Source organism: Gekko japonicus, unplaced genomic scaffold, assembly GCF_001447785.1.
Source record: "Gekko japonicus isolate JY-2015 unplaced genomic scaffold, Gekko_japonicus_V1.1 scaffold1231, whole genome shotgun sequence".
Lineage (NCBI taxonomy): Eukaryota > Metazoa > Chordata > Lepidosauria > Squamata > Gekkonidae > Gekko > Gekko japonicus.
The window spans coordinates 376889-389856 of record NW_015162517.1 but is presented as its reverse complement, the minus strand read 5'-3'; positions in this window follow the sequence as shown (position 1 = coordinate 389856).

Sequence of the window (12968 nt, the reverse complement as noted above, 5' to 3'; positions counted from 1 at the left end):
GCATTCCTGTGCACTCTGAAGTGACATCATCGTGTTGGGGATGGCAGGGTTGATGCTCTATTTTGGAGGACAAAACTCTATGGCTTTTTGCCTTCAAAACCATAGAATTTGCCCCAAAACTAGAGCTGGCCAGCGGCAGATTGAAGTCCCAAATATTTGGCAACCCTAAATGGAAAGGGGCTGGTAGTGGTGCTACTCTGGGGTGTGAGGATTCACATTTCATCCTTTTGGTTTTGTCTTGTGTGATGGATTCCGGGCTTGGGATCAGCCTGCAAGAAAAGATGCCTTCTGTCACGGCAGGACCAGGGGGTGTGACGTAAGCAAGCCAAAGTCCAGGAACAGTCCGAGGTCAAGCCGAGCAAATCAGGTAGCAAGGTTCAAACAGGTTTAAATCACAGTCCAAAAGCAGGGTCAGACATACCAAGGTTTCAAGTCCATAAATCACAATGATACCAGAGGAGTCAGAGATGAACGAAGGTCAACGAAGCCGCGGGTCAAAAGCCGAGGATCAAGCCGATAAGAATTCCACAAGGTCTGGAGCAGAGATGCAAGGATTCAGGTTTTGACAAACAACATTTGCCAGCACAAATGACTGCTGGCAACAGACTTGCAGATATACAGTGCTAGCTAATCAACTCATTAGCTAGCCGGGAGCGAGGTCAGGATCCTGTCAATATTCAGGGCTGAGAGATCTTCTGGCACGCATGCGTGCATTCTGCCTTCGCTCTCTCAGCTGCTGTCTCCTTACATTCCGGAGCCTGGTTACAGGTGGGGGCGAGTCTGATGATGAATTACTGGGCTGCAGCAGAGACTGATCCCTTGCAGGTGTTCCCTGGGAGGCTCTATCCTCCTCACCACTTAGATAGCTTTCAGCTACAGGATCCAGCTTTGCCTTTCTGCTGCAGTACTGTCCTCAGGAGCCTGTAAGTCCACAGGCTCCTGGCTGGCAGGTGCCTCCTCAGGGGCATCAGCAAGGGCAGGCATGGCATCAGCAGGGGCAGGCATGACACCTGCAGTCCCGTGAATAGCAGTGGTGATGTAATTCTGATGCAGAACTTTGGGAGGGGGGTTTCTAATGATTTTTTTAAAAATCCTCTTGACAGTTGGAGTTTGGTCGTTGAGACTGTCAGTTGTTGTTTTTTTGGTCAGTGGGTACTGTGCCAGGGGACTGACAAGTCATGTTGGACCTCGATGAGTCCGAGGAGCAAATGAGATTTCTCTACAGATTACAATACTAAGGGAATCTGAGAAAAGCCAAATGTGGTTCTATACCATAGTGAAAACTAAAGAGTCTTAAAAAGGAAAATAAGCTCCTGGTGGTTAAACAATAGATTCACATCCCTCTCACATAGGATTTATACCCTGCTGGCGAGATAGTCGGGTTTAGTGGATTTAGTGTGTGCCAGGAGGGTTTATTGGACTAGTGGGTGTCCAAAAAGAAACAGGAAAAACCCCAAGGCATAGCGGAGGTATTTCTCTGTGGAGGTGAAATCCAAATGTAAACCGGCAGTCTAGAACAGCACAGGGGTTGAGATTACAGAGACTGTGTTTTGTACTGTGGCATCTGAAGTGAAGGATTATAAATGAACTAACCTAAAGCTGAACTATACCATTTCAAACAACGTACACACAAGCAGGGGCCATTTCATGCGGGAGTGCACAGGAGCAGAGCTCCAGCCGTAAGGAGCCCAGGGGCCCTCAGTTGGGCCATGAGGAGCAAGAAGCAGCTAGGTAAGTTGCAGAGCCTCCCCGGCCCACCTTTGGGTACAAGCTCTGCCTCCTCTGTGATGGCAGATCTGCGCATTCCCCCCCCCCATAGCTAGCAATCCAAAACAGTCCAGTGGCACCTTTAAGACCAAGTTTTGTTCAGGTACAAGCTCTTCCTCCTCTGTGAGGACAAATCTGCACATCCCCCCCCTTCCCGCAATAGCTAGAAATCCAAAACAGTCCAGTGGAGCCTGAGTGGTGGGTGTTGCCTTCTGACACACTTTTGGTGATGTCAGGGTGTGTGGCATATGCAAATAAGTTATGCTAATAAGTTATGCTAATGAGCTCCTGCACCTCTTTTTCTACGAAATGACCCCTGCACACAAGCATCAGCTTTTCCCTTGTATGTATATTCCCTGCCTGCCTGCCCTTGTAAATAAAATCGTTAGTTTTATTGTTCCATGTTTTGTGTGCCTCAGTGTCTGACAGAGCTAAATATCTGACAAAGTTAAAACATAAGCTTCAGCCCAGGAAAAGGGTGGTGCTCATGAAAAGCTCCAGAGATTAATATTTATGAAAAGGTCACACCAATGTGGCTGGGTGTGTGACAGAAGGACGAACTGTGTAGGTTTCTGGTTAAAAGAGGCGAGCTGACAGTGTCAGTGGAAAATAAGATGGTTCCAACTTGTGAAAGATTACAGGAACAAATCCCCACATACTCAGAAATAAGGGGAGTTTGCAGGCCCGTAGCCAGGATTTTTTTTTAATTTTGGGGGCCTTTAAATAAATTAGGGGGCACCCCGCATACCCCCCCCCAAGGGAGCACCACAAATAAAATAAAAAATTGGAAGTTGGGGGAGGCTGGGTTGGATGGGAAGTCATGGGGCCTTGGCAGTAAGTCGGCTGGGCCCCGATATGCCCCACTGTAGCTATGGGTCTGGGAGTTCGTCATATCTTGCTTGACCTGCTCCGTTTTGTTTGTGGTCCCTTGAAACGTCTTTCAAGGAATCATCAGAAAATTTATGGTTAACCTTGAACTGAACCTGGAAACAATTCAACAGTAACATGGCCTTGAGGTTACACTAGCATGGATCAGCATGATCAGATCACCTGTATTCAGGAGAGAACACAGTGTCTGGAGCTAAATGTAACTGTGGGAAAAGAACTTTCTGCAACATGAACCAGATTATCCATATGTAGAATTGATTCCAGGAATACCCCCAATGCTCTTACTTGAACCTATCTAAAGTGAGTAATAAAATTTCCCTTCATGGTATCAGTGTACCTAATTAGCATAATTTCTTTCTTGCCTGGATTCAGTTTTAGCTTGTTTGTCCTTATCCACTTGTGAGACAAAGCTCTGGAAAACTTTAAAGTAGCTGTGGGCAGGGGTCTTGTTGTAGAAAAAGAGCTGCCGGAGCTCATTAGCATAACTCATTAGCATAACTTATTTGCATATGCCACGCCCCCTGACATCACCGGAAGTGACAGAAGGCCACACCCCCTGACATCACCGGAAGTGTGTCAGAAGGCCCGGCTACTTACCCTCCTGCTTCATCCTCATTCCCAAACGGAATGAGGATCGAAGCAGAGGGCGGGGTAAAGAAGGGGGCGGGGCTTCACCACATGACCGCCCCGCCCCCTAGAGGTTCTCTTCCGGAGCTCCGTACCTGAGAGCTCCCCCCCAACTAGAGCCCTGGCTGTGGGTATATTAATATGAACAATGTCTTTGACTGTAGTCCCACATAGTGAGAGCTGGTATACTAGTTTTTTTCTTGGGACTTTTCTAATATATTTAATAATTTTTTTCATGATACATTATTTTCCAGCTTGCACTGCATGAGATGAACTCTTACAAAATGTCCACTGCTGAGACTGACAAGATAAAATCATCTTGTGATGATTGTACAACATCAAAAATAATGTGAGAAAAGGCCTGAAAAGAGAATGGAAAGCAAGTAGTATTTATTTAATGTATTAATTTAAAATATTTTTGCCACATGTTATCTTCATAAACTCAAGGTGGCTAATAAAACAGCAGAAGCTTCAGGACATAGAAATCATAAGTGTCACACATATTAAAATAATACACAGTTAAAAGCTGCTACACCTAAAACAGGAATAGAACAGAATTATATTTCTTCCTGAATGCAGGAAGTGGAAGCACCCACCACACTCATTCTGGTAGGTGAGAGTGCCACCAGAAGAAGACTGACTAGGATTGTAGCTGGTCATAGGAGTATTTCAGAAGATGCAGTTCAAGGGGTATGAATTCCCCTAGCTAGGAAGGCCTTTAAAGGTGATAACCATGAGAGGTGGATTGGCTGTTCTTCTCATCAGGAAATCTCCCACTGGGCCCCTTCCCTTGAGGGCTGGTGGAGGAGAAAGCTCTGTTGTTTAATGATTTGTCCCTCAAATGGCTGCACTGGAAAGTTTACAAATGCTTGTTTTGCTAAGCAAGGTTTTACTGATGACAGTTAATTTTCTTGTTGTTTATCAAGGCTGGAACCTTTGAACTCTAGAGTTACTAACCTCCAGGTGGGCCTGGAGATCTCCAGGAATTATAATTGATGTCCAGACAGTACAGACCAATTCCTCTTGGAAAAAATGGCAGCTCTGTGTCATGAGAAAAGTGTGGCTGCACGTGTCTGTGAATGTGTTCCTCCCCCTGTGCCACCCACACTTTTCTTTGGTTCGTGTGTCCCCTGAGTGTTGCCTCCTTACCAAAGACAAAGGTGTAAGCTTGGAAACCACTAAGTGCTGGCAGAGACACTCTAACAAGGGTCTCTTCTTAAAATAAAACTTATCTTTATTAAAAGAAAAACATTCAAAGGTTTACCTGGCAAGGTGGCTAGCAAGACGCTCTGCCATCTGCCAACACAGTACAATCCTATTTCCTAAACGTTGATAGTGAATACACAGAAAATAAACATGGAAGGAAAGTTTCATCCCACCCAAAGCATGCAGAAAAACGAAAGGCCTTCCGGGCTGACTCCCAAAGTCTCCGGAGAGTAAAAACCTCTCCTGATCCTTCAAGAGCCATTGAAGGTCTGTTGAGACTGACTAGCATTTATACCAAATGATCAAAGAGGTCCCCCAATAATTAAATTACAGTTGTAAATTAACATTTTGAAGTTGGGTTTTGTTTTACAGGAGATTGCGTCCTTGCGTCTCACACTCCAAAAGTTACATTTTGTGTTCAGGATCAGCACAGTGTAATTGTTCTTTCCTGGTTTTCCCAACATGGGAGATAAACTGTTCTTTGATGTTATCTCTGAGATGGAAGTGGGGTGTGTGAATCTCTCTATCTCAGGAGTTAGTTTGCCTTCCGGATTGAAGTCTGTCACTGCCCAAAATGGCCTTTTTCCTGCCAGCTTCAGTTTATTGCTATGGGTATTGTGGGTCTCACACCTGTGGAAATTTACATTGATTCAGATCCTGGGAATGGAATGTGTGACCGAGAAAGAGATTTGCCTGGAACAAAGGGTTTGCAAAGAATCATGGGGTTTGGTTCAGTGAGGCAGGCAAAGCCTGTTTGCTGTTTTGCTAGCAAAGACAGAGACAGATACACGGATTTTATAAACTATTTGGTTCATTTTTAAACCCAAACCTTCTATATTTCTAAAATTTCTTACCACACTCTGAAGGGTGAGCTCTATGGCCTTATGCCTGCTGAGGTTTGTCCCCTTCCCAAACTCTGCTTCCTCCAGGTTCTACCCCCAAATCTCCAGGAGCCTCCCAATCATGAGTTGACAATCTTATCATCTATTATTACATGGAATCACAACTAAATGTTTTGTGACAGGGTTCATACCAAGCTTGTCTGTTTCCAGCCCCTCTTTTCCCTCCTCCTTCCCTTCAGCAATTTTCCTTATAAAAATGATTACCTGTTCATAGTATCTGAAGAACTGAACTCTCTTATGAAAATTCACAATGAAATAAGTGTCAGTATTTAAGGTGCCACTGGATTTCTGTTTTATATTGCTACAATAGATAAATAGATGAACCCCTTTGGAGTTATGCCCTTTTCTCTGTTTCCCAGCATTGTTAATTAATGTATGTTTATTTTTGCTGAATTAAAATTATATTTTTATTTTTTATTTATTTGTATCATTTATAACCCAAGTTTCTCCCCAAATAGGAACCCAAAGCTCATTACAGCATTCTCCTCTTTTCCATGTTATCCTACAAGAACCCTGAGTTAGGCAGAGTGTGTGTGACTGGCTGAAGATCCGCCAGCAAGCCCATGACAGAGTGAGCATTGAACCTGAATGTCCCAGATCCTAGCCTTGGACTGTGTCACTACAGCACATTGAAAACATTCCTCTTATTTATGTTGCTGCTAGGCACCTTACAGTTTAAACTACTAGACTATACCCTTTGACTTGTGATCTCATAGGCCCCACCTCTTGACCTGGTGCCACTGGGAAGGATTTTTCCAGGGCCATTTTTGATTCCCAACCCACCCCTGATAACCAGCACCTTGAACTTGGACCAGAAATAGGCAACCAATTATGTTATATGTTCCAAGTGGCTAACTCAAGACAGGAGTGCTGCTGTCTCATTCTATGCTAACTGGAGTATTGGAAACACCTTCAAAGGCACCCGACATAGAACACATTATAGTATTCCAACCTGGAGAGTGCAGTAAGTTAGCATGGCTAGGTCAGCAGAGTCTAAGGCCCCAGTCACACGGGAGGATTTGCCCCGTGGGAGGGATGGATTGGGGGCACATCAAACGGACATGATCATACTGCAACATCTGGGAAGCGGCGCACACCCATCCCTGATCTGTCCCTTCCAGCCAAAAACCCGCCGCAAAAAGGTAGTACCAAAAGAGTACTACCTACCTGTTGATGCGCAGCACGGGCCAGCGTCTGATCGCCGACATTCCCGTCTCCCTGCAGCATACTGAGGCCATGTAGAACTGCGCATGCATGTGCATGCGCAACAGGCTTGCCTCGCTCACCGATCTGTGGTTTCCCTTGGCATCTGATCATGCCGGGGAGCAACTATGTGGTGGCTCGGGGAATCTGTCTGATCCTGCTGCCACGCTTCTCTTTTGATGCGGCTCAAAAAAGCTGCACTTCAGCCGCACCTTTTCCCCCAGTGTGACCGGGGCCTAAATAAGGTTATATGGCTTGCAAATCAGATGCAATTGAAAGACTGTGCTCTTAGCAACAGCACTGACCTGCTTATCCATTGACAAGGCCAGGACCAGCAGTACCTCCAGGCTCATAACTTGACCTACTGGAGAAAACTTAACCCCATCTTTGGCTGATAGAATAATTCCAACCAAGCACTCCGTTTTACCAGCCATCATGACTTCTGCCTTGTCTGGATTAAGCTTCAGTTTGCTAACCCTTAGCCACTTGACCACAGCATTAAGACATTATCCTTCACAGTTGCTTCACAGCTGCTTCTGAAGGCTTAGACAATGATATAAGAAGCCTAATGTTATTTGTGTATCAACAACAGCCTGCTCCCAAGTTCCTGATGATTTTGGCCAAAGATTGTACGTGCAGATTAAAGAGCTTTGGGAATAAAGGGATCATTGGGCTAGCCCATACAACTAGCTGATTCTGCCTCTCCTATTATTATGTACTGGACTTGAGGTAGCTCTTTTCAAAAGTGATTTCTTTATTCAGCTCAGAACACAGCAACAAACATACAGAACGACCCAACTATATACAATTTGAACCAAGGAAAACCACACCTCCTAGAACAATAATATCCAATCAATAATGAGTGCTTGGAACCAATAGGAATTGTTCCCTCTGAATATCACTATTGTCCTGATTGGTCTGTCTCCCAACACCAACCAATCCTGTTGCTGGAGCTTGTGGCTGAAGTTCAGACATTCTTCACTTACAAGTAACACAATACACAACACCCCTCTCAGATAGTTAGGGTAAGTCTGTGCCCTTTGGGAATGTCGGGAAGTCCCCGCTGGCAAGGCCGGATCTCCACTGACATCGGCTGGATGGCTGAGTCCCATGTTCAGTGCCGGGCAGCAGGGCGCTATTGCCTCAACCCGGTAGTTGACTGGGGAGCATTGCAATTGTACTGGGGGGCATTGCAATGAGACTGGGGGGCAATGCAAGTTGTCTCCAATCCTGTAGCTGACTGGAGAGAGTTGCAATTCACAGGTGGTCTCTGTAGCTGTGATCCAAATGGCCCAGCCATAGATCATGTCACCAGTCTACCATGCAGGTGGAACCATGGTAGACAAGTAGTTTTCTGGACGGGTGCCGATGGTGGCTCTTGTTGCAACTCCTGGCAGGGCACGCAGCATGCAGGGCCTCCAGCAACCGGCTGCAAAGTTTGGGAGGAATGACCATGTGAGTCCCCCATAGCAGGTATCCCTTGTGAACTGGCAGTTTGTGTTGATACGTCTAGAAAACCTGGAACTCAGGGACTGGCAGATGGCCACCCCCTCCACACCAAGTTGAGGACCTGGGGAATTGTGGGATCCCTTGTGGAATGCGAGGCGACATCGGCGGCATGAAGCAGTGGTTGCAAAATTTCATCGATGGCCCTGATTTCGCAGGCAGGGGATGGGTTGAGTCTTGGTTCCCGGATAGCTGAGTGTATCGGCATGACTGATGGGTTTTTCCCAACCTGTAGGACAGTTCGTAGCTGTAGGTGGACAGGAAGGCCGACCAACAAATCGTTCTCAGTGAGGGAACCCTGTAAGGCAGATGCTCAGAGCATCAAACTAATCATGTCCTAGGAGACTGGGACGATGTCCGACCACTGCAATGCTCAATTGGCCATAGAATTTCTTATATCGAACCATGAATGTGCCGATTCCCACAACAGGAATGCGCTGTCTCTGGAAATCAATGAGGTCGAACTCGCAAGGCTCAAACCATCGTTTGTTCCATCTGGGAAAGATCTGGTGTAGAGTCTGTGTTGAGATGATTGTGAACCCTGATCCCAGATCAACCTCCATCTTGCAGGCAGCATTGTCGAGGACTATGGTCACTTTGATTTTGCTATTTGTTTGAAGATGAGTGCTGTTCTACCACCGACGAGTGGTAGAAGCAGTTGGTTATCAAGTGACAGTCGGCAGACACAGTGGTGTCCCTTGTTGGTGATCGGCACCTACTATGCGATGTTCTAGGTGATGTCTTGGGTGACCTCTTGGCTTTAGATGAGTGGCAGACCTGAGCGAGGTGTCCAATCTTCCTGCACTCCCAAAACTGGGCCTCACGGAACTGACACGGCGCTCATGGTCACCACCACAACTGCCGCATTGCGATCTTGGAGTGGGTCATTGAGTGGAGTGCTTGCACCTCTCGGTCTGTGTTTGGTAGACTGAATTGTCCTTGCTGTCAGATTCTTCCAGGATCCCCTGATGCACCGACTGCACTTCGTGCACTGTTTATTCAGCTCAGAACACAGCAACAAACATAAGAAAGACCTAACTATATACAATTTGAACCAAGGAAAACCACACCCCCTAGAACAATAATATCCAATCAATAATGAGTGCTTGGAACCAATATGAATTGTTCCCTCTGAATATTACTATTGTCCTGATTGGTCTGTCTCCCGACACCAATGAATCCTGTTGCAGATTTCAGGATGCCAAGAGCCAATGGAAGGAAGGCATTCTTCACTTACAAGTAACACCTATGGAAACTATATGCTCCCTACCTGCAAGAAATGAGTGAAACCAATGGAGGGCTGTCCCTTTTACATCAAACATTTATTGCTATCTAGGATTGCCAAGTCCACTTATCTTACCAGTTGGGGGTTGGGGGGGCATTCTGGGGGTGGGCAATGACATCCCACCCACCAAGTGGCATTTTAGGTCACTTCTGGTAAAACTGTTAGTGGCCAAAAAAGGAAGTTTCACCCTCAATGCAGCCGTTTAAGAGAAAGGGACTACTTAAATAGCTGCCAGCCATTTCACAGCCAGTTCACTTCCCCCCTTCTAATGGGGGGAGGTGATCAGTTTCACTCCCCCTGTTTAGAAGTGGGGGGTAGCAAAACTGGCCATGAAATGGCTTGCAGCCATTTGCATGGTCCCTTTTGCTTCCCTAGAAGGACCACTCAAATGGTTGCAAGCCTTCAGCAATCAGGGAAAGTAAATACCTTCCCTGATTGCTGAGAAGGCTTGCAGAAAGTTTAGACTAACAGTCTAAACCAGCTGCAAGCAGTGTTCCCTGTAAGCTGAGTTAGTGTGAGCTAGCTCACAGTTTTTTAGCCTCTGGCTCACAGATTTTTGTCTTAGTTCAGGAAGGATGGCTCCAGAACAAACCAATTTATGCAGTAGCCAAATAGCTCACTCACAACTTTAATATCTGTAGCTCACAAAGTAGAATATTTGCTCACAAGACTCCACAGCTTAGAGGGAACATTGGCTGCAAGCCTTTTCAGTAATCAGCTTTGCTCCCCCTCCCATTAGAAGTTGGGAGGAGTGAAACTGGCAGTGAAATGGCTGCAGGTTTTTTTGAAATTTTTAAATTAGTTTATATACAGAAAGGGGGGAAGGGGAAAGGAGGAAGAAAAGAAAAATACAGAAATATTTAAAAATTCCAATTTAGCTTTCTTGAAATGGCTGCATTGGGGGGGTGGGACTTCCAGGTTTTCGGGCCACGGGAAGTGGCCTGAAAAACATCATTTGGGGGCAGGATTTCCCCTGGCCAGTGGCGTGGAAGCCTGCTCTGAATCGGGGGATCCCCCACCCAGACCAGGGGGGCTGGGATTCCTATTACTATCAGCCTACCAAAATATTATGGTTGACCTTTTCAAATACTGCTGACAGGTCCAGCAATATCAGCAATAATGGATTCCTCATATCCAAAGATAATTTCTTAACAAGAGATCTAATTACAGTTTCTTTCAGTTGTGAAGGAAACTCCCCTTGAAGGAAGGACACATTAATAATCTTCCTCACGGGAGGTGTCACTTTCACCAGCATGATTTTAACAACCAGGATGGGCAAGGACCTAATTTGCAAGAAGTGGCCTTCACAACTCAGAACACTCTGTTAACATCCGTCGGGAAGATCAACCCAAAACTATCCACAGAACTCTGTCAATCTGAAAGTGGTTCTAGAACCTTTTCCTGTTAGGATGTTCTCACCACTACAGTAGTAAACAAAGCCTCCAAAGTGCAATTCCACTTAACAGTTTACTTTCTGTAAAATAGTAACAATAAAGCAGTGAGGTGCTGAGGGCACCAAGAAACAACCCTGCCAATAGCGCCCTGCAAACCTACATTCTGTGCCAATACAATAACCTTTACAAAGGTCAATTTCACATTACCTTTTTAAACCACATGGTTTACGTTATTGGCCCATCATGGAGGAAACTGATACAGGGACGGCTGTTTCAAACAGCATTTCCCTTACGGTAAGGAGCCATCTCTGAAGAGCTGTGGCCATTTCAAACTCTGCAGCTTTCTTTCCCCACCATTTTCCTCCACGCGCACGATCTCGCTGAGAGGGTTTTTTAAAAAACATTTTATTGGGAGTGCTATGACACTGATTTGATATCCTGTTATAGCATTATATCACTCCCAATAGAACTTTTTTTTAAAAAAAAGAGAGGAGAGATTGCACGCTGGGGGGGAAAGGGCACAAAAAACCTGTCACTGGAGGAAGCGCTATAGGACCTTTTACACAGCCCAGTGTAGTGATTCAGATCCAGAAGAAGGGATTGAAGACCTGAGGAAAGCAGTTTTCATCAACAACACCTCAGACACACTTCCCAAATGGGAGACAGCCAGCACTGTATGAACAGGTAAATATATTCCGTTAACAGCTGGTTACTAAAACAGGTCTGTCTGAAATGACGGGGGGGGGGGGGAATTAATAACCAGTTCCTGAAATGGAATAGATAGGCTGTCTGAAATCCTTCAAAGTCACTGTCCAGGCTTTGAAAATTCCCCAGGGCTGACTGAAAACCATTCCACTCTGAGGGTGTAATCAGTTGAGCACTTTGATCCATTGTCATTGCTTCTCCCGAACAGATTTAAAGTGCTTGATCAGACAGCAACAGCTGACTCCCATCCTGCAGCTATCAGCCTCTTGTGCTCACCCCTAACTTACCCAACACCACAGAAAGTCTGGTATTTAGGGATCCTACCAGTTTCACAGTGCTTCTGCAGGTGTCTGGTCACTCTCTTGCGGGGTGAATCCTTTTGGGATGTCTGATCTTTCACTTCCCGTTTTTTAGTCATTAGCGATGAGCACTTAAATGGTTATGTGCCCAAAGCTTGTTTAAAACAGCTTATGCGAGCCCAGGAGTGAGCAGGCAAGAATGGGCAGGACAGCAGACAGGGAGGTGCAGCTGCTGGCAGTGGGGCTCAAGCTGCACCCAAGGATGATGTTGCTAGAGAAGGGACCAGTGCTTGTCCCAGCAGGGCCTGGTAGGTGCAGTGGCTAGTCCTGCTCAGGTCTGGCAGTGGGATGGGCAGGATGGAGAAGCGAGGTAAGGTGGATGTGTAGGGCTGGAGCAGGAAGCCAACAAGAAGGCAGCAGCGGCAGCTGGCTTGATGTCACAGAAGAGCTGCCGGTGGCCGTGGTGATCAGTGCAATGTCTGATCATGACTCTCCTGGTACAAAATCCCTGGACCAACTAGAGGCACGGCCAGTCTAGTCGCAGTCTGAGATCAGAGATTGAAAACATTGCTCTTCAGCATACTTATTTTTTAAAAAAATCAACATTGAATAGGGCTGCCAACCTCCAGGTGGTGACTGGAGATCTCCTGCTATTGCAACTGATCTCCAGTTAACAGATCACCTGGAAAAAATGGCTGCTTCCGAAAGCGTACTCTGCAGCACTATGCCCCATTGAAGTCCCTGTCCTTCCTAAACCCCTCTCTCCTCACGCTCCACCCCCAAATCTCTAGGCATTTCCCAACCCAGTGCTGGCAACCCTAACATTGAAGCAGTTGGTTTGGCCAAATCAGAGCCAGGTGTGTGGGAATATTCTCTTGCATGTATGTCCAGGTCCAGCACAGTGTCTAAATACAGTGAAGTACCCAGGCTCACCAACACAGCATAGCTCCATTTCTTCCTATTCAGTCAGTGATGATTGAAGAAGGAAAATATGTAGTTTGTAAGGAGGGGGGAAAGAGCATCTAAGCCCAAAATATTATAGTAACAATTTGCTATTCATAATTTTATCTGGGCCCACACCTTTTATCTTGCTCTGTTCATCATATAAACATGAATTAAAAGAGCCCTTCATAAAATGGGAAGTAGAGAAGGAAGGCTTTAATGGTGCCCTGTCTTCTTTCCTAGT